General features: G+C 41.0%; 1 protein-coding gene across 2 annotated transcripts in view; it reads right to left on the reverse strand.

The window, feature by feature from the left end:
* sh3kbp1 (SH3-domain kinase binding protein 1) overlaps window positions 1-22,793 on the reverse strand; it is a 162,209-nt gene that overhangs the window by 128,595 nt on the left and 10,821 nt on the right. The window lies entirely within an intron of this gene.

Raw genomic sequence — 22,793 nt, forward strand, 5'->3', positions numbered from 1 at the left:
AGAATAAAACAACAAACTTCCAAGTTTTGGAAAAACCAACAATAAACGTTAATAACTAACATTAGAACAGTAATACACTTACAAATTTACACAACATATATCTTAGCACTCAGAAATAACACTGACAAATATGGCTAACAGCTTGATGAAATATCCCATAGTGTACATCAGATAGTAAATGTGATCAAGACAGATTACAGGGATTTCACTATAATGATTCCACCCACATATTAATGAGGTGGTAGGTTGTCAAATCTCATTAAACCCAACAAGTATCACTCTTTTTTTATTATTAATCTAGCCTTTTCACTCCCTCTTAAGAGCCACATTGTCATGAATTACTTTGACAACTGCTCCCATTCTGGTCAATCACCCTTCTTTCCTGGGCCTATATGGTCCTAGACTCCAGAAAATATACTCAAGCTCTCACTCATTAGCATAATGCAAAGTTTAATTAAGTTACCCACCAAACCAATCCTGCCCATGTTTCTTCCTCCACCCCACACCCAGTATCACTTTGTTCATTTAGTGAAAAATGCTCGTGTAGTTTTCAATCCACAATCTCTCAGCTCCACTGAAGTACTAACGCCCACAGACTTCTCCCAATACAAACTCAGCAACATTGTACTATTCATTCCCCCAGGACTTCAGAGTCCTGACCTCAAAGCTCAGTTACTTACTAATTCAGAGAACATTATCCAGTGTTCTCATCTCTAAGTGCTCTGTACACAATCTGTAGTTCAGCTGCCTTTCCAGCAGCATAACTGCACTCCATTTGTCGGTCTCTTTTTCAGAATCACTAAACTTTGAATTCCTTTTCCATGACACCTAAACTGTCCTCAATGACCGATAAAGGCTTTGAATTAAATCCCTCTCTTATTGTTGAACACAAGTTAATGTAGCCACCCAGCAACAATGAGGAGTGAGCATATTCTGAATGTCATAATTCTCTTACTGGGGAAGCCAGCAGTCCAAGTGGATACAACTGAAAGCGAATTTCATCACAAACCCAAAAGGTGATCTTTAAAGATAGTCACTCACAGCTTGAATTTATGTATTGCATTGGCAGTTCAGACTTTATATCAGTTAACCTTGCAAATTACACTGCACTCAATAGGACTTTGTAGCTATACAAGAGTAGGATTGTGGTGTAACATAAGACATGAGATTCCCTCACAATAAAGGCCACAATTCTATTTGCCTTAATTACTTACTGCACCTGCAAGCGAACCACTGGTGCTTCATACACAAGAACACCTATGCTGATAAATTGATGGCACAGAAATAAGTGAAAACGACTTACTGGATATTACAAAGATGCGACTGCAGGGTGATTAAGACTAGGAACTCTATTCAAGGGTATTTAACAGTTTGGAAGAATAGGTAGAAACCAAAGGAGGCTGTTGGCTTTGTTAATAAGGGAACATACCTGTGGAGCAGTGAGTATTGACAACATTTTATAATATAGAACTAATTTGAACGGAAATAAGGATTGGCAAGGGAAAAGGTTATGAGAGAGTCAATAACAGTTCCCCCAAGAGTTGCTTTACTGTTGGACAAAGTATAAATAGAGAAATAATGGAGGTGTGTAAAAACAGCACCACAATTGGCATTGGTGATTTCAATCTGTGTATCGACTCGCCAAAATAAAAAAGAGTTGGGAAACAGTAGCATGGAAGATAAATTTGTAGAGTTCATCAGGGATTGCTTTATAGACCAGTACAATGCAAGGTGTGAAGGCTTGTAGCTCTGCTCGCTGAGCTGTAGGTTTGATATCCAGACGTTTCATTATCTAGCTAGGTAACATCTTCAGTGGCGACCTCCAAGTAAAGCGAAGCTGTTGTCTCCTGCTTTTATTTGTAGGTTTGTCCTGGATGGGGGTCCTGGGGTTTGTGGTGATGTCATTTCCTGTTCGTTTTCTGAGGGGTTGATAGATGGTATCTAGATCTATGTGTTTGTTTATGGCATTGTGGTTGGAGTGCCAGGCTTCTAGGAGTTCTTTGGCATGTCTATGCTTAGCCTGTCCCAGGATAGACGCGTTTTCCCATTTGAATTGTTGGTTTGTTTCATCCGTGTGTAGGGCTTTGAGGGAGAGAGGGTCGTGTCTTTTTGTGGCTAGCTGGTGTTCGTGTATCCTGCTGGCTAACTTTCGTCCTGTTTGTCCTACGTTGCGTCTGTGGCAGTCCTTGCATGGAATTTTGTAGATGACCTTGGTTTTGTCCATGGGTTGTACTGGGTCTTTTAAGTTTGTTAGTTTAAAAGACCCAGTACAACCCATGGACAAAACCAAGGTCATCTACAAAATTCCATGCAAGGACTGCCACAAACACTACGTAGGACAAACAGGAATAAAGTTAGCCAGCAGGATACACGAACACCAGCTAGCCACAAAAAGACACAACCTCGTAGCCCCACAAACGGATGGAAAAAACCCACCACTTTGACTGGGCCAACACATCTATCGCGGGACAGGCTAAGCAAAGACTTGCCAGAGAATTCCTAGAGGCCTGGCACTCCAACCACAACGCCATAATCAAACACATAGATGGTATCTAGATCTATCAACCCCTCAGAAAATGAACAGGAAATGACATCACCACAAACTCAGGACCCCCATCCAGGACAAACATAAATAGAAAGCAGGAGACAACAGCTTTGCTTCACTTGGAGGTCGCTACTGATGATGTTACCTCGCCAGGTAATGAAGTGTCTGGATATGGGCGGCACGGTGGCACAGCGGTTAGCACTGCTGCCTCACAGCGCCTGAGACCCGGGTTCAATTGCCGACTCAGGCGACTGACTGTGTGGAGTTTGCACGTTCTCTCCGTGTCAGCGTGGGTTTCCTCCGGATGCTCCAGTTTCCTCCCACAGTCCAAAGATGTGCAGGTCAGGTGAATTGGCTATGCTAAATTGCCCGTAGTGTTAGGTAAGGGGTAAATGTAGGGGTATGGGTGGGTTGCACTTCGGCAGGTCGGTGTGGACTTGTTGGGCCTAACGGCCTGTTTCCACACTAAGTAATCTAATCTAATCTAAGATATCAAACCTACAGCTCAGCGAGCAGAGCTACACCCTAAACCAGTACATTGTAGAACCTACCTAGCCACATGCTGCTCTAACATGCAGAGGAAGAATTAACAAGAGATCCCAAAGTTAAGGATCCTCCATGAGGTAAGGATCACAACATGGTAGAATTACACATTCATTCAATTTGAGGGAGATTCACTTGGGTCTCAAAGTCAAAGTCAATGCCATCAACTTAACAGTAGTTAACAGACATTTGAAGAAAGTGTAGTCTAAAGTGAACTGAGAAAATAGACCAAAAGGAAGGCACATGCTTGAGCAATGATAGATATTAAAGCAGACCTCTTAAAAAATTTGAGGCAAATGAATGGACTTGTACAGTAGGTTAACAAAGTCAAGAAGAGCATTCAATCAAAAACTAATGCATGCAAAGCAATAAAAACTAGTGGTAGGCTGGAAGGTTATTTTTAAAAAGGAACCATCAGTGAATGACTAAAAAGCTGATAACTAGGAACAAAAATCAACTATAAAAGCAAGTTGACAAAAAAAAATAAAAACAAATGCTAAGAGTATCTGTAGATAGGTTAAAAAAAAAAGTTGCTGTAGAATGTGCGAGACTCTTGGAGAACTGGGTAATTAATATTGGAGAACAGGGTGCTGTGGTCGGTTTGCTCATCCTTCCTGCAGTCTGTGTCCTTGTCCACACAAAGAGCAGGAACCTCCTGGCTACTGGACGAGGACATGGGTGAAGGTTCCTCCAAAGCTAAATTCTGATCCCCATATATGCCTCACTCGCAGTCACACCAACCTGCCACTGATTATGGACCAAATCTGATTTGATTAATCAAAGGGGTCTAGGTACATCTTAAAACAGTATCCAGGTCCTTCTCCCCTTCTGATATGTCACAGTGCCCACAATTCAGATTCCAGCTCATCAACTCCAAGGCAAAAGTTCCTCAAGCAGTCAACACTTGCTGCAGAGGTAGTCTCTGTGGATTTCACAAATGTCCACCAGTTCCCACATATTACAGCTGCAAAGCTCCATCTACCAAACCATCTCTATTCTATTTAGTTCATTAATTTTATGCTGAATATTTTAAATGAGAATTCAGCTGTAATAATGTCTCCTGATTTAAACCCCTTGGTGAATCAAGGGAGACATGGAAGAAACAGACAGCAAAGGCCTGTTTTCCTGTGACATCACACTTCTACTCTCCCCCTGCTATTCCTCTTATGTTGGTCCACTTTTTTTTTTGAATAAAAATGTACTTTTACTCATAAAAATACATACAGAAGTTCAAAAACCAGTTCTCTTTGTAGAGAGAAAAAGCAACAACACATTGGAACATGATATGCTTCAAATGTAGTTGCAAAACAAAGGCATTTTCTAATCGCAACAGGAATACTTTTAAGGCAATGAGAGGGTCTCAGATCTTAATAGACACCAATTACATTTTGGCAGAAATGCCTTAGACAGTGAGCTTTCTCTACTGCACCTCAGGGGTAGTTGCCACAAGCTATAGCATGTAATCCTTGACCTTGGAACGTGCCAATCAGCAGCAATCTGCAGAGGTCAATTCTTTACACTAGAAGACCAACAAGTTTTGGGCATAGCAAAGAGTGCCTTTCATCAGGTTGACAGTCCTCCAGGCACAGTTGATGTTTGTCTCAGTGAGCATTCCAGGCAATAGTCTGCTGAGCACAGAATTCTACATCACACAGCTGCCTGGGATGAACCTCAACAAAAACTGCTGCATTTCTCTGGATTTTCTTTGCAAAGGCACATTCTCCTTATGAAGGTGCTGACATTTTTTATTGAAAAAACTATATTTTTTAATCAATAAAGTTAACCTACATTCACAGGTACTATAACAGCTCTAGACAGTTTTTGCATATGAAGAAAAACAAACACTGAAGTTTGACATTCCCTGCAGTTGTAAAAATCAAACCTTTCTTACTCATGCAGGACACTACTTAAATACATTGAAGCAACAAGAGGGTCTAAAAACTGAACAGTAGTTATACTTCATTAAAAAGACCCTACACAGTGGTAATTCCCTATTGCACATTTGCCGCAGCTGCCCCAAACCCTAGTACATCCCTCAACAAGTCATCCTGGACCATCGAATGTGCCAACCTGCAATTCTCAGTAAAGATCAACTTTTTACACTGGAAGACTAACAGGTTTCAGGCAGAGTAAACATCATCTTTAACAGAGTTGTTGGACCTCCAGGCAGAGACATTGCTTGCCTTGATGACAGAGAACAGCCCATAGACCACAGAATCTTGCGCCACGGAACTGCTCAGGCTGGACCTCAACAAAAACCACTGCACTGTCTCCAGACCTTCTTTGTAAAGGCACATTCCAGAAGGAAATGTGTGACACACACACAGTATCTTCACCAGCACAGCCACTTCAAGAGCGCCATGCGGTAGCGCAGAGACCAAACATGCATGAAGGATCTGATGGACCTTCTTACCACCAAGGTAAAAACAATGATGCTGGAAACCAGATTCTGGATCAGTGGTGCTGGAAGAGCACAGCAGTTCAGGCAGCATCCATCGAGCAGCGAAAATCGACGTTTCGGGCAAAAGCCCTTCATCAGGAATAAAGGCAGAGAGACTGAAGCGTGGAGAGATAAGCTTGGCTAGGTTGGGGGTGGGGAGAGAGTAGCATAGAGTACAATGGGTGAGTGAGGGAGGAGACAAAGGTGATAGGTCAGGGAGGAAAGGGTGGAGTGGATAGGTGGAAAAGGAGCTAGGCAGGTCGGACATGTCCGGACAAGTCATGGTGACAGTGCTGAGCTGGAAGTTTGAAACTAGGATTAGGTGGGGGAAAGGGGAAATAAGGAAGCTGTTGAAGTCCACATTGATGCCCTGGGGTTGAAGATGAGGCGTTCTTCCTCCAGGCGTCTGGTGGTGAGGGAGCGGCGGTGAAGGAGGCCCAGGACCTCCATGTCCTCGGCAGAGTGGGAGGGGGAGTTGAAATGTTGGGCCACGGGGCGGTGTGATTGATTGGTGCAGGTGTCGCGGAGATGATCCCTAAAGCGCTCTGCTAGGAGACGTCCAGTCTCCCCAATGTAGCGAAGACCGCATCAGGAGCAACGGATACAATAAATGATATTAGTGGATGCGCAGGTAAAACTTTGATGGATGTGAAAGGCTCCTTTAGGGCCTTGGATAGAGGTGAGGGAGGAGATGTGGGCACAGGTTTTACAGTTCCTGCGGTGGCAGGGGAAAGTGCCAGGATGGAGGGTGGGTCATAGGGCGACAAGCTTTGTCTTGGTGCTTGTTGGAAAGTTGACTTTGACAGTCTGCTCAGGGACCACATAACATGATTCACCCTCTCCTTTCCCACAGGGTCTCAAGGTCACTACATGCTGACCACTTCCTGATGGTCCTGTGGTCAAATGTTTTTTGTTGTGAATGTTTCCATAAAGGATAGGCAATACAGAATAACTCAATTAGTTGAACCATTCCGCAGCACCAAGGGCAGACTCATCCTTTACGACACCAGGAACAGATAGAAGCTCAATACATAGTGACATTTGGTGTTTGCATACAGAGGGTCTATGCACAGCTTGATGCAGCCATGCACAAAGGTGGCCATCAGATGAGGGCAACATTTCTCCCCTTCATCCAGAACTTTGTACATAATGATCCTGTGGACACGGTCCATCCCTGGCCTCCAGATTAAGTGGAAGATGATTCAGGTGACTGCAAAGGTGCAGATTTGGGGAATGGGCCAGATCTGCACCAAATGCAGCAATACAGAGTACCTCATACCTAATGACCAGGATTTTACCCACACTAGAGAGGGAGCAGCACTTCCTGAAGCTGTTTCTGTCTCACCTTGGCAATACACCCTTTGCACCTGTTCTGATCCCTCTAAACCAAATTCCCTGCACGTTCAGGTAATCTGTCCTCATGAAGGGGATAAAGGATCAGAGAGTCCAATTCCAAAGAACATCGCCTTATCCTTGCCTCAATTTATCTTTGCTCCTGAGGCTATTAGAAACTGGTTGCAGCTGTTCAAGAGTCTGCACACCAATAACAGATCAGAACAGAAAATGGCATAGTCAGCATACAGAAAGGCTTTGACCTGAAGGCCTTCATTGCCTGGAATAATCACCCCACTCAGGATCACATCCTTCCTGATGGACTCAGCAAAAGGTTCTATGGAACACACAAACAAGGCAGGAGAGTGTGGTCAGCTCCACCTGACTTCAAATCTGATCAGGAAACTTTGATTCCCACCCATTGATTGAGACTGTACTTATGATGTTGGTGTAAAGCAGTCAGAGTCAATTTCAGATTCCCTCACCCAAATAATTTTGGAGAGCACATTCCACCCATTGGATATCATGTCTAAAGACTTCTCTGGGTCCAGGTTGATAAGGCAGGTGTTCACCCCCTGTCCTTCACATAGGTGATTGTATGCAAGGGACGAGAGACTTCCAGAGATTATTGACACAGCATAGGTGATTGGTCACAGACAGTGTATTTGATTAGATTACATAACAGTGTGGAAACAGGCCCTTCGGCCCAACAAGTCCACACCGACCAAATTGCACAAGTAAATAAAGGACGACTTGGTGATGGGATACTGGCTTCTGTGCTAGTACTTTATATATTTTAAGAACATTGAAGGCTATTTTTGAAATAATCTGTTGGAATTTTTTTCACTATTGTAAACCTTAATTTGCATAAAAAGGGAAGCACTGAAGTCAAATTACACTTTCAAGACAGATTTATAGGGTTTTGTTATATAAGGATTAAACTGATATAAAGCCAAGGTAGACAAATGGGGCTGATGTACAGATCAGCCATTGTCTAAATTTATACTGATGTTTGTATCTCCAGAGTTCTAACATTATTTAAGAACATGTTTAGAGTGCACAATAAAGTTCTAAACTACATGAAGTTATTTCTCAATTATTTTCAAAATTCTCACTTTCTGAAATGTTAATACGGAGATGAAATACATTTTCTACACTAGTGAAGTTGTTCACATTTCTGTCGAAAGTGGGGTGAGTTGCAGATGTCAGGTGTAATGAGCTTTTCGGAGGTTCTGTTTGCTCAAAGACACAGTGATCAAATTTAATAAAAACTCCAACTGCAAGCCTACAATTCTCATCTCCTGGTTATATTGGTCAGCCAGGTCTTCCCTGATTGCGGTTGTTAACCTGGGCAATCAATGACCTTACAGTCAATGAGGTCAACCTGACTCCAATCACTATTTCCTTCACCCCCACCACCAAGTCCAGGGATGAAGGCCTGGTCTTTTGCTTGTAACTTTGCCTGCGACATTTTCACCCCAAGTTCAGTTGCTCTGATTCAGAGTCTGATACAGGTGGCATGTACCAGACCGCGGCCCGCCTCTTGCATCCACAGCATCTCAGGAGTTTCCTCCTCTTCTTCCAGCGGTAACGGTATTGAGGCTGCATCCATCTTAGACTCTGAGGTTTGCTCAACATTAGACAAAGGGTGAGAACATATGATTTTGAATTGGCCTTCTGGCTGTTCTGAGGGGGCAGGCACGTTTTGCTCCTGCCCCATTTGCTAAGATAACAGCCTTTACGTGATCCACGTGTTTGTTCAGGACAGTTATCACCTACCCAAATTTTCTAAGTCATGGAACCGGACCTCTCATCAACATCACCTCATACCCATACAGGGCCATTTCCACGGTTATAATTGGAGGTGGAGACTTCAGAGGATTCTAACTTGCAGTACTTACTTTAATAGTTAGCCATGAAAAAAAAAGTTAGAGGAATTAAAATGGTTCCTGGTCAACTATTCTGCAGTAGTGTATACATACACAAAACTCATGGTTGACAATGTCATATCTAAATAAATATTGAAGTTGCAAAACACATCAAAAATTGAGGCTTGGAAACAACAAACATCCGGGTATCACCACTGGATTTCTAGTGACCAACTTGATAAATTTCCTCAGCATGACTTTCATAAAGAACTGGTAATGACTTGGTATTACACAACTCATCACACATGGGAGACAAAACGCAAGAAATCTCAAACAAAATTAAACAGATATTTCATCATCAATTTCACGTGCTGAAAATTGTTCTGATGTTTGATGTACACCTAATGTTATGAACAACAGTACTAAACGGGAAAGTATTCTGCTCTGCTGCTCAGTTTTCCCTAGTGACTGGGTATGTTGGCAAAATAAAGTTGGAAGGAGAAAGAAAGTCAAAACAAAAGCAAGAAAAAGTTGGCTCCAGCAAATAAACTCTTCTTGGTTACATTGGCTTATTTTGTTTTGAAATACATATCTGAAGCTCATAAATGCAAGTATATCTAGAGGTATAGAATGACAGAGGGATAACGGTCATAGAATCCCTAGAGAGCGGAAACAGGTCCTTCGGCCCAACTTGCCCATACTGACCCTCCAAACAGTAACCCACGCAGACCCTTTTCCCTACCCTATTATCCTATATTTTACCCCTGACAAACGTACCTAACCTACACATCCCTGAACACTATGGGCAATTTAGCACGGCCTATTCACCTAATCTGCACATCTTTGGATTGTGGGAGGAAACCAGAGCACCCGGAGGAAATCCATGCAGACACAGGAAGAATGTGCAAACTCCACACAGATGGACGCCCGAGGCCGGAATCATACCTAGGCCCTTGGCGATGTGAGGCAGCAGTGCTAACCAATGAACCATCATGCCAAGTCATAATTCAATTACGTCAAGATTAGTTTACATAAAGATACATCCACATGGAGTATGATAAGCAGTTCCAACAGCTTATTAGAATATGATGGCTTAGGAAGAAACAACATAGATTTACCAGAATAATGCTGATCAGATAAGGTAGATACTATTCATACTGGAAATCTGAAACAAAGTGCTGGGGAAACTCTGGCATCATCTAAGGAGAGAAAAACAGAGTTAACACTTGAATCCAGTGACCTTCATCAGAACAGTTTTGTCAGATTGGGGAATCTACTGCTAGGTCTAAAATGTTAAAAGATAGACCACCAAAAGGTTCTTGAAGTTCTTTTAAATTTTCTCAAACAATGTGGGAGTGTTGCCATTCCTAACTCCTTGAAGGTGGTGGTAGTAAGTTGCACTCTGGAACTACTTTATTCCATGGTGGGTAGATAGATGCAAAATGCTGTTAGAAAGGGAATTTCAGGATTTTGTCCCAACAACAGTGAAGGAACCACAATATAGTTCCAAGTTAGGGAGGAATGTGACTTGAAGGAGAACTTGCAGGTGGCAACGTTCTCATGTATCTTCTGGGCAGTAATTGACTGGTTTGGGTTCATCTTTTTTCAATCTAACAGGGCATAATTGGGCAATTTTCCACATTGCCTGGTAGATGCCAATGTCACAGCTTTCAAAACAACTTGGCTAGGGTTGTGAGCAATTGTGGAGCAAATTGTTCAGTACTACTGCAGGAATATTGTCAGGACTCTGTGACTTTACAGTATCCAATGACACCAACCATGTCTGGGCATCACGTGATGTGTGTCAAATTGGCTAAAGACCAAATATGGGGTATAGAGAGGAGAGGAATCAGCCACTGAGGTCATCTGGCTGAAGAGGAGTGCAAATGCTTAAATGTTTTGCATTGGTGTGCTGGACACCCATCATTGATGATGGGAACAGTTGTGGACCCTCCATCTCCTTTTAGTCATTTAATAGCCTACCACCATTTATGGCTAGATGCAGCAGGGTTACAGATCTTAGATCTGATCCATTGGTTGTGGAATTACTTCAGTCAGTCTTCTGCGAATTCTTGCAATATGTCAGGAAAGCAATTTTGTCATCTGACAAGCAAACTTTTTATTAACCAGCACCTACTAGACCAGGAAGGTGCTGGTTGATCAAATATTCCAGATAAGTCAAGTCGTCCACATACTCATTGTGAAGACACACCCTAAAATAATAGAAATGGAATTCAGGGGGTATACTCTTCACTACTATACTTTATTTACAGCATATATCACTAAATAATAATACAACTTTGCCTTAAATAAAACTTAGCAGGAGAAAGCCTTCTCATTTGCACCCTCAACTGACTACTCGGACATCAGGGTAGACTGCAGCATTTGAGAGAAATTGATTTGAAATTGAATCAACTTGATACTGCATGCGGCCATTAAACAACAAGTATATTACTCTGAAGTAAATACATTAAACACTATAATAATTGAACAGAGTAACACAGGAAATTTCATAGTATTGAGGTATATAATTTTTGCCAGTTTACGGAAGGTGCCGGTACATAGGATGCAATTAAAACAAGATGCAAGTATGTAATTGATTTAAGCAAATAGAAATATCGTTGAGAAAAGACATTACGCGGGAGGTTTTCATCTTGCACTCATCAGGCCACTACAAGGCCTCGCAGACTAGTGACTGCTTTGTGGAGTACCTCCATTTTATCTGTAAAAATGACCCAAACTTCCAGTTACCTGCCATTCAACTATCATGTTTCCAGACAAAGACTTCTGTTTCAGGCCCTGCAACAGTAGGTAAGCAAAGCTTGATGCAAGCTGGAGGAACAACACCTATTCCGCCTATGCATTATACAGCCTTCAGGACTCAACACAGAGATTAACAATTTCAGAACATGAACACCTTTCCCTCCATGTTCATTACCCAACCCATCGTCTCAGCATAGCCAGTACTTTTTCAACTATTCATTGTACCCATTACACTTCTCTTCATTCCATTCCTTCATCTCCACCAAACCATTCACCAATCAGCTTAAACATCACCATTTCCTAGCTGCTCAAAATAGACTCAAACTTAACAGTTTCTCTCTCCACAGATGGTGTCAGAACTGCCACGTTTCTCCAGCACTTTCCTTTTTTGTACGTTTAAGTGAACTAAAGACTGACCACCCATAAGACCACAGGAGTAGAAATTAGGCCATTCGGCCCATCGAGTCTGCTCCACATTTGATCATGGCTGATAGGTTTTCCAACCACTTTTCCCCTGTTATCCTCCGATTCCCTTGGCAAATAACACTTTATCTCGGTTTTAAATGTACTCAATGACTTGGCCTCCACAGCCTTCTGTGGCAATGAATTCCACATATTCTGGCTGAAGACATTTCTCATTATCTCCATTCTAAACAAACAGTCTTCCCTTTACTCTAAGGCTGTCCTCTCAGGACCTCGTTTCTCTTGCCACTGGAGACATCTTCTCAATGTCCACTCTGTCCAGGCCGTTCAGCATTCTGCAAGTTTCAGTTTCAATCAGATTACCCCTCATCCTTCTAAACTCGATCAAATATAGTCCCAAAATCCTCAAACATTCCTCATATGTTAAGCCTTTCATTCCTAGGATCATTCTTATAAACGGACATGTGAAAGATCACTACTGAAGGCTCCATTATTTCTTCAGTCATCTCCTTCAGAATTCTAAAGGTGTACTGCACCTTTTCCAGGTGATTTTCCACTTTCAGATATTGCAGTTTTTCTAGTACCTTCTCCTTGGTGATGGCCATGGTACTCATTTCTGCCTCTCAACTCTCTAATTTTTGGGATATTACTAGTGTCTTCCACTGTGCAGATTGACACAAAGTACTCTTTCAGTTCCTCAGGCAGTTCTCCAGCAGTATTACCCAGTGGTCAATATCCATTTTTGCCCTTATATAATCAAAAGAAACTTACAACCTTCCCTAATAATGCCAGAAAGATTGTCCTCATATTTAATCTTCTCCCCTTCATCTTTCTTCTTCGTTGTCGTCTGTTGGCCCTTGTAGGCTTCCCAATCCTCGGTTTTCCCACTGTCCTTCACCACATTATATGCTCTTTTGCCTCTATGCTGTCCCTGATTTTCCTTGTCCATGGTTGCGTCATTCTCCCTTTGGTGTGCTTCTTTCTCCTCAGGATGAATTTTTACTGTGTCTCCTGAATTACTCCCAGTAACTCCTGCCATTTATCTGTTATCACGTGAAAGCATCATGGATTGCAGAATCAACCATCTAGTTTTGAGATTCTGGACTGGTAATAGAGAATGGTGTCCCTCAGTCTAGTTTTTCTTTTTTCTCCCTTATCCATAATATGTATGTTTTGCCTTTTTTCCCTAGACTGTGTGTCTGGACAATTTTAACATCTGTAAAATTTAAAATACATATATTGGAAATCCTGTTCTTTTACACATTACAGTGTTTATAGTGAATAGATTTTCATTCATTGTTACTGAAGGAACCTGGCGTGAACTTATATCTTGGGTAGCAGAGGAAAGTTGGGATTTTCAGTCGTTTCAATAAATCTTCACATTTGGCCTGACTGGGAAAAGTGGGGCTTGATGTACTTCCCCAGTTAGTCATGGATCAAGTGACCACAAAATGTAAGTGGTCACTTATTTCCTATTTTACAAGCACTAGGTTCTTTTAAAAAAAAGAATATTGATACCATTTGTTTTTTTGCTGTGCAGCAGTTGGGAGGAAATAAATCTGGAGTAGGAAGATGAAACAGGAATAAACTATTCAATACTTTAAACATGTCCCATCAGTCAGATTATGCCTGATCCATACCACATCTTTATTCTACATTCCTGATATCCTTAATCCAACATATCACAATCTTGAAAATTACAATTTGCCTCACATCCACAGCTTTTTGGAGATAATATTCCAAATTTCCATACATTTTACATGAAAAAAATCTAATTTCACTCCTAAGAGGCCTAGGTACATCCCACAACAAAGGAAACAACTTATTTGTACCTAACCTATTCAATCTGCTATCACTGTAAAGGCTCTGAATGAAAATCAGGAAAATTTAGGACACAGGAAATGTGGCTGCCGTTGGCAGGTTGCTCTCCTCTTTCTCATTGCAAGGAAATCCAGAAGCCTGTTTAAAATAAGCCCTTGACACATCTGGAAAAATCCAGAAATGCACATAGCATGAGAGTATGTGTGCGTGAAGGAAAAGAAGACTCAGGCATCCCAGCTGGCTTTCTGCAACAAACTGCTGTGGGACAGAGGTATGTGTCGGTTTGTCATACCCTCCACACCAACAATGAAGGCACTGTGCAGATAACTTTTTGGAAATGGTTCAGAAGAGCAAGGAGCAAAACAAAATGGTGAACCTCGGCCTAAATATAAAATGAAGTGGAACAAAAAAAAAGAGAAAATAAAGATTTTCATTTCTATAGGTCTTTTCGTGGCCTCAGGTATCCAAAGGACTTCAGCAATGAAATATGTGGGGCTGCATGGTGGCACAGTGGTTGCACTGCTGCCTCAGTGCCAGGGACCTGGGTTCAATTCACCTCGGGCAACTGTCTGTGTCTGCGTGGGTTTTCTCTGGGTGCTCCAGTTTCCTCCCACAGTCCAAAAATGTGCGGGTTAGGTGAATTGGCCACGCTAAATTGCCCATAGTGTTAGCTGCATTAGTCAGTGGGGTATAGTTCTGGGTGGGTTTCTCTTTGAAGGGTCAGTGCAAACTTGTTGGGCCCAAGAGCCTGTTTCCACACTGTAGGGAATCTAATCTAAACACTTTGAAGTTTACTCACTCGTAATGAACAAATAATTGTGAAGGAGTACAATAATAATTAGATCATCTATTTATAGGGAAATTGATTGAGAGATTAGTATTGGCCAGTATAGTGGAGAAAAACTCTTGTGAATATGAAAAATGCACATGACAAGAGAGATGGGACGTTGGTTTAATCTGAAAAGACAGTCTGCAGTTTAACACTCCCTCAAAAGTCTACTTGACTACCAAGTTAGATTGCAAGCTCAGTGCTTGAGGAGTACCTAAACCGATAACCTTGCAATCACCAAGTTATAAATGAAACTGAAGAAAATAAGATATTTGCCTGACAACTAGCTATTACAAATCGCTATATATGACACCTGCCCGAGCCAACTGAAATTCGATGGATAACCCTGCAACAAAGTTTCATGCTTAAAATAGTGATCCTCAAACAAAGACTAACTAATGAGTACCTCTGCCATCATGCAGCCCTGGTTGTATTAAATGCTGCATTCAAGTACAAGATCATGACATGCAAGCTCCCACAACATGCAATAACCACAAACGTGTCAAATTCACCAACATCAGCAACCAGGGAGCACATTATCAAAACCAATCCTAGTAACAATTTGAGCAAAATAGCTAAATAATCTTAAAAATTAGCAGCACATTTTATAGTACTCTCATAAATAAATTTAATGCAATTCTACTCTGAACTATTAAATATTAAAAATTTTAAACTACAAATGTCAAGGGCCTACATTGATCAAAGTTGATTTATAACTGAAGGTACACCACTGCTCTTTAATTCCAAGCTTAATCCAAAATTATGAAATGCTGAAATCCATTTTTACCTTATATGATTAATATTATCTTTGCACAAATAAGTAACCATCTGTACAACTGCAATACACTTATAAAGGTGTACACTAATGTGCTACTTCCTACAATAGTTTCTTATACTTAAATATTTAGCAGCAATCTTAAAGCAAAAGTTAACTGACAATTAATTCTTTGATGGGGAAAGGACGATGTACAACAAAAGCAAGAGGTTGCAGGGAGAAGTAAACAAATCAAGTTTCAAAACAGACAAGAAAATTTGACAATTTATACAAACAAACAAAAAGAGATATCTTTAAAGAAGTACAATTTTTTTCAAACAAAGCATGAAAATCAAAGTTGAAGATAATTATGCAGATCCAATCTGATACAAAATGAAAAATCGAAATTGCAAATTTATGGCAATTTGATTCTGGTTTTGGTAATAATGCAGATATTACTGCCCTTCAGTTTCTGCTTTTTAATCTTAAGAGTATAACAGGTAGCCCCTATTAGTAGAACCTGTTCCTACTTCTACTTATGTTGTTGGTGCCTATGAGGACTGAAATTATTGGGCTGTCTCTGTCCCACTGCCAATTCCTCTTGAGCTTTAGGCAAATGTTCTAAATCCTGGAAACAGGCAAGTGACAAAGCCATATGAACTCTTACTCTCAGCTGTACAGAGCAATATTTATCCTTGTTACTACGCTGTCCCTTACTACCAGTACGTTCCTATTAACTTCCCAGTTTGAATGGTTTCACGTGCCAAAATGCCATGGTCAGTTCACTCATCCACCTCGTGACCATGGCTTTCAACCATACAGGCTGCAAGAACCTCAAAGCGGTTTGTCAATTATAAAACATGGAGGCTCCTGGGAGCAGTGGCCTGCAGTCACCAGCAGTGAATAGACTGGGACGAATGGTCTGCAGTCAGCTCTTGTTGAAACAAAGTGCCATCACAGAAAGTTCAAGTTGTCTGTTTGGTTAGTATTGGAAAGGGAGGATGTGAAGGCAGGAAGGTCAAACCAAATGTTAGATCAAGACCTGACATAGAAAGCACCAGAGTGTGAACATATGTGGGCGGCACAGTGGCACAGTGGTTAGCACTGCTGCCTCACAGCGCCTGTAGACCCGGGTTCAATTCCCGACTCAGGCGACTGACTGTGTGGAGTTTGCACGTTCTCCCCGTGTCTGCGTGGGTTTCCTCCGGGTGCTCCGGTTTCCTCCCACAGTCCAAAGATGTGCGGGTCAGGTGAATTGGCCAAGCTAAATTGCCCGTAGTGTTAGGTAAGGGATAAATGTAGGGGTATGGGTGGGTTGCGCTTCGGCGGGTCGGTGTGGACTTGTTGGGCCGAAGGGCCTGTTTCCACACTGTAAGTCTAATCTAAAAAAATATCTGGTGAGGAGCACCAACAGTTTAAAAGCAGCAAACTGTGACTGAATCGATTCCAACTGCAATCACGTTTCCATTTCAAGTACCCATCATGCTCGCAAACCACATTCCTATTCCCTTCTTTCTCTTGGACTCCATTCCAATTCCCCACCATTCTGCATACCACATTCCCATTCCAATTCGCCACCACTCCCCCATGACAATTCCAATCACCGCTGCATTCACGTTCCAGTTCCTATTCAACAATGCTGAAAATGTGTTGCTGGAAATGCGCAGCAGGTCAGGCACCATCCAAGGAACAGGAGATTCGACGTTTCGGGCATAAGCCCTTCTTCAGGAATCCTGAAGAAAGGCTTATGCCCAAAACGCCGAATCTCCTGTTCCTTGGATGGTGCCTGACCTGCTGCACTTTTCCAGCAACACATTTTCAGCTCTGATCTCCATCATCTGCAGACCTCACTTTCTCCTCCTATTCAACAATCTCAAGTTCCAAGTTGCCACCATTCCACGATCTATGTTTCAGCTCTCCACCACACTCCCTCGTATTTCATCTCCAGTTTACAATTACTCATCACCCTTGCAGTCCACATTCCCATTACAGGTCCAGTTCCAATTTACCATTACTCTATTGGGCCATATTCCAGCTCAAATTCCCATTAAATTCACGCATCGTACCAAATTCTCATTCCAGCTCCAACTCCCCACCTCTCTCATGCACGTCACTTTGTAGCTCTCATTCCATGAGAATTTCATGCACCAGATTCTAGTTTTAGGTCTTCCTTTCCCAAATGTCACATTCCAGTTCTCTGCCACATGCATGCACCAAATTCCAGTTCGAAATCCAATTCCCAGCCACTCTCACACACCATGGTCTAGTTCAGTTTCTAAATTCCCTGCTTATCATTTGTGCCAGATTCTAATTCCCAGCCCCACACTCGCACGTGCCATCCTCTCTCATGCGTCCTATTTTAGCTCCAATTCACTGCTATTCTCTCGCACACCATCTTCAAATTCTATACTTCTCACGTACCACACTGCAGCTCCAATTCTAAGCCCATGCGCCACATTCCAGTTTCACTTCCCCACCTCTCTCATGCTCTATGTTCAGCTCCAATTCCATGCCTCCTCCATGCACCACATTGCAAATCGCTGCCACACTCACATTCCAACTCCAAATCCTAATCCAATTCAAAGTCCACACCACAAACATAGCCATGTTCCCTGATTCAATTCCCTGCTGTACACGCACTGCACACTCTCCAGTTCAAACTGCACTTTTGCACCATGACCCAGTTCCAATGCATCGTTTTTCTCAAACCATTGTCCACACTATTCCCAGTTACAGCACCTTTTAAAGTCGACATCACTTTTGTGACAAGTTCCAAATTGCTTCTAGTCAACTCCTCGAGCTGCATTCCAGTTTCAAGTTGCAGACTGGCTCACATTATATAAAAGGTTGCTCCAGTTCACCACTTTACAAGTTGCGTCATTATCACAAAGTTCCAACACCACATTCACAAGGTGTTTTCAGTCATTGCCAGCCACTTCATGTTCCAAGCTGCTTCATTCTCCTGGACATCTCACATATGATGTTGGCCACACCATGAAGCATTCAGCTGCTTGGTCTTCCAAGCCACTAAAACACAGCTCTTTCGCATACATTGACCGCCATGCTGAATGCCAGCTCCAAATCGCTCTCATACTACATACCAATTTCAAGCCATTCCAAATCACTGTCACTACATGCCTGTTTGAAGTCCTTCCAAATCACTCTCTCACCATGCCCCTTTCCAAACTGATCAAATGCTACATTCCACTTTTAAACCATTCCTAGTCACTTTCCTGCCTACAAACCAAATCAGTGACCCATGTCACCACCATTTTTGTAATTCTTTCAATGCTGCTGTTACTCTCATGATAATTCCCTCAAGCACTCTCCATGGCATCACTCCTCTCAAAACATTAAGTTGATACAAAATCTATTCTTCTTCAGCTCCTTTCACTCCCTTCCACCACTGCAACTCACCTCAATCTTTAGACAACATTCATCTGCCCACTCAATACACTTCCTCCATCCAGTGGAATAAATGACCAATCACTTAATTTTTGCTATAAACTGAAGATGGTGCAAAGGAGATGCCATGGATATAATGATATGTCAAACTCTATCTTTATTGGAAATGAAGAGATTAGAAACTCTCAGATGGTTGGTCAAATTAAAGATACCTCTGATTCTATTTAACCAATAGCGGAACAAGGAAAAGATTAAATTCTAGTGACAGTCAAAAGCAGTACTTCGTCAAATTTAATTCACACTCCTTTCTTTTGTCTTCTAGTGCGTACATGCAATGTCACTAGAAATAGACAAGGATGATACTTCAGTGGGCCGTTATGCTTCAGAGTACTATCACAGGAATTAACAGCCATCTAGTAATCTAAGTGCTCTCAATTTACGAGATCCACTGAGGCTGTTTGGTAAGTTTTCTCCTGGTGAGTTGCAATTCACAAGTGAGCATAAGCAGATGCTTGATAGAAATCTGCAGAGAATTGTGGGTCTGCACAAGTGTCTCCAATTGCTGGTTTGCTACACCACTAAGTATTCATCGAGAAAGGGGATACAAAAAAGGTCAGCAACTTTGTGAGGCACTGAAACATGATGCACACAAGATATACTACAAAGTAGTTGTGAGCAATGTAAATGTTTGTTCTTGGGTGTTTGGAAATTTCTTACCATTAAATCTATTTTATTAAGATGATGCAATATTTGATTAGCACCATTTCCTCATATTTCCCATTATTGAAAACCAAATGCCAACTAGCTCTAATTAAATCAGACTCATTAAATCAGTACATGACAGGTTTAAGAGCTATTTAATGCAAACATTGGTGAAATGAGGGCACTCAACATTAGTGAATACAAGTTTCATTTAGTACTAGTTTTAATTACAATAATCAAAATGAATTTGCCAGCTGTTAATATATCCCGGACCGTGATTCACTCAGCTGCCCTGGCAATAGGAGCCCATTCCCATACATTATCTCTTCCCATTCATGGTTGCCCTAGGAGCACATTCACTTTTCACCACTTTGAACTCTCTCGTCCAATATTGAGCAGGGCAGACAGCAGGTGTCACTATATTTCTAGACATACCACATGGCAAAACGTAAATATCACCTTCACATCCATCCAACTGAAGTGAATCTTCAACAAGGCCAATTATTTGCTCAATGACAATTGGTAGTGAAGTTTTTTTGTGCTCAACACTTCATGCTTCAGTCATAGGAGTCCTCATAGGCTTCTTAAGCTAAATTGGAAGAAGAAGCTTCACACCAGCTATCACTTGAGAAACAAGTTGGCTGTAATACTTGACTGAGCTAGGTTTTAAAGGGTGTTTAAAGGAGAAAAGAGAGAATTATTTATGGATTAAATTCCAAAGCTTATGATCTAGGAAGCAGAATTCACAGCCACCAATGTCTGAATAATTAAACTATCAAGGCTAGAAATGGCTGAGCTTAGATAACTCGGAGTTCTGGAATTAGAGAAGATTACAAAAGATAGAGGGGAGCAGAGGAAAAGGCAGGAGGAGCTCAGATGAGACTTTTAAAGTCAAGGCATTATTCATTCATAGATTAGCAAACACAGGGTGACAAAAACCTTTATGCAGACATTTTCTTTGCCACAAGGAAATGACAAAGCAATTATAACTGAGTATTGATTTCGATCAAATGATATGAAGTTTAAAAGGGCCCTCTCCATAAGCTCCATCTGAAACTCACCTTCTCATTGGCACATTTTCTGAGTCCTAGAAAACCCATGCTGAAGAAATGAAATCCACAAGAGTTGAATTAATTTTGAAATCCCTTCACTTGCATTTAACTATGGGATTAAATAGCATCTTAAGGAGCTTCCTGCCAACACTAGTGAGTGCCCATTTACAGAAAGCAAATTACTTGCATGTAACTTATTGCGCTAAAAGCTGGCATGTTGGAGTTGCATTACATTTTCACTAAATTTAAATATGTACCCAACCGAACCATCTATTCTTCCCCCAAATACTCCAGTGCACTTCTGGCCAGTCTTCAATCTTCACGTGTAAAATGATTTCCTTTAATCTATCTTTCCCATCTCCATTTTCCTCCTCCAAAACTACCCAAAACTCTCCAGGATTACAACTCTAATTTCCAGTATTCCCCTGATCCTGAACAGCAAGATCAGCCCTCAAATTGCTGGAATTCTCTCCTTACAATCATTTTTTGTACATTTCTCTCCATCTTTGAAGATATTACAATTCATTCCTATGACCTTCACTCTCAAATATTGCTGTTTTGGCGTGGGATCCATTTTCATTTAGGCCTCTCAAATTATGGAAATATTTTTCTACATTGAAAAACCTACATCAATGCAAAACGATAATGCCAAGTTCCTAAGGTGAGATGTACAAAGAAAGTAATTCAATGGGTATTCTCCTTCAAGCTAGTCAATGAACATTACTGTTCAAGTTAAAATATCCACATTGTATTCTCCGAAATTGGATGCAATAAAAAAAAAGTCAAAAAAGCACAGGTACATTGCTGTTGAATTTTGTTTTCAATAATCTTTATATTTATTTTAATCTTAAATACATAGCAAGTGATTTAGGGCTGAAAGTTATTAAGTAAAAGAGAATTATTTTAATCAGAAAAAGATACAAAGACTCTGAAAGGGGGAGATCATCATTGTATTTGTTATGATTTTGAAACAAAGAAATAAGGAAACCTTTTAATTCAGTATAACTGTACAGGCAAGCAGATATTAGCTGCACTCATTTGTTCATTCTAGACTTGAGTGGGACATGACAACTCCAAATGGCAACAACTCTCAAAAGGACTGAACATAGTGGTTTACAAGTTATTCTGATCATGAAATGATATTCTGGAGCTATCCCAGACCTTCTCTGAAGCATAAACATATGCTACAAAACTTTCATGCAGGAAATTAGATAGTTGGGTAGAGATAAAGCTTAACCATCCATCGCCTCGGAGCAAGTGTGCAATTAGAAAAATGTCCTTTTGTATTCTCAATTAGTAGTTAAATCAAAAGTATACAGTATCAAAACTGAAAATAAAAAGTATGATTTCATTTGTTCTTTTTGTAAGAACTATTTTATAAAATTGAAGAATGTAAAACGTAGTCCTAACTACAGAATAAGCTCTACTCAGCTCTACTCCAATCACTAACTTCCTTTGTATATCTGTGCTGATAATTGAAGGGTACAATTTCTATTAAATGCAATAAATCAAATTTGCATCATAAGAATAAAGGTCATAAATCTTGAAGAACATCAGATTCAAACACCCCTGGCACAATGTCCAGCATCTTAGACCCACACACAACATCCTCCATCTTAGACCCATCTTGACCTTGGTTCTGTGTCCAGCCTAACATTTCTTACCCACTCCCAACTTTAGCTTTCAAATATCGTTAATCAACTTGTTCAGTCATGTTACGATAAATCTCTGGAACAGGTGGGAGATAAGCCCAAGCCTTCTGATCCAGAGGTAGGAGGCCAGTCTGCCACAAGATGTCTTAAAACTAATTCAAGAATGCACCAAATGATGCAACATTCCAATCCTTGACGTTCACAACTATATCCTTCCAAGTATTTTTCAGCAAGGGATGCAGAACAGTTAATTAAGAACAAAATTCTAGCTGCATGGAAACTCTGAGCCAGCAACACTAAAACTAACATCAATACACCCATCACTAACTCAATTTGGGATCCGCTGATTTAGCATCAGCTAATAATTGATCACAATTCCCTTTGAGCCTCTATAGTTTATGATGCATTTATATATAAACATTCTTGCATTAAGGGTGAATGATTTGTGCTAACACTTAACCTCAACTGCATTTATATTTATCTATGAGCTGTGATAAATATGAGCTTACTTTTAAGGTTCACAAAGTAATGCTTTATTAACACAAGATAATAACCAGAGACATGCATGACGGCAGCAGTCTGCCAAAATAGAATATTACAAAAAGGATTCTTCATTTCTACACTACCAGCTCATTTTAAACAAACATGAAATCAACCAAGCAAA

The sequence above is a fragment of the Hemiscyllium ocellatum genome, chromosome 12, assembly GCF_020745735.1.
Source record: "Hemiscyllium ocellatum isolate sHemOce1 chromosome 12, sHemOce1.pat.X.cur, whole genome shotgun sequence".
In the NCBI taxonomy this organism is placed as follows: domain Eukaryota; kingdom Metazoa; phylum Chordata; class Chondrichthyes; order Orectolobiformes; family Hemiscylliidae; genus Hemiscyllium; species Hemiscyllium ocellatum.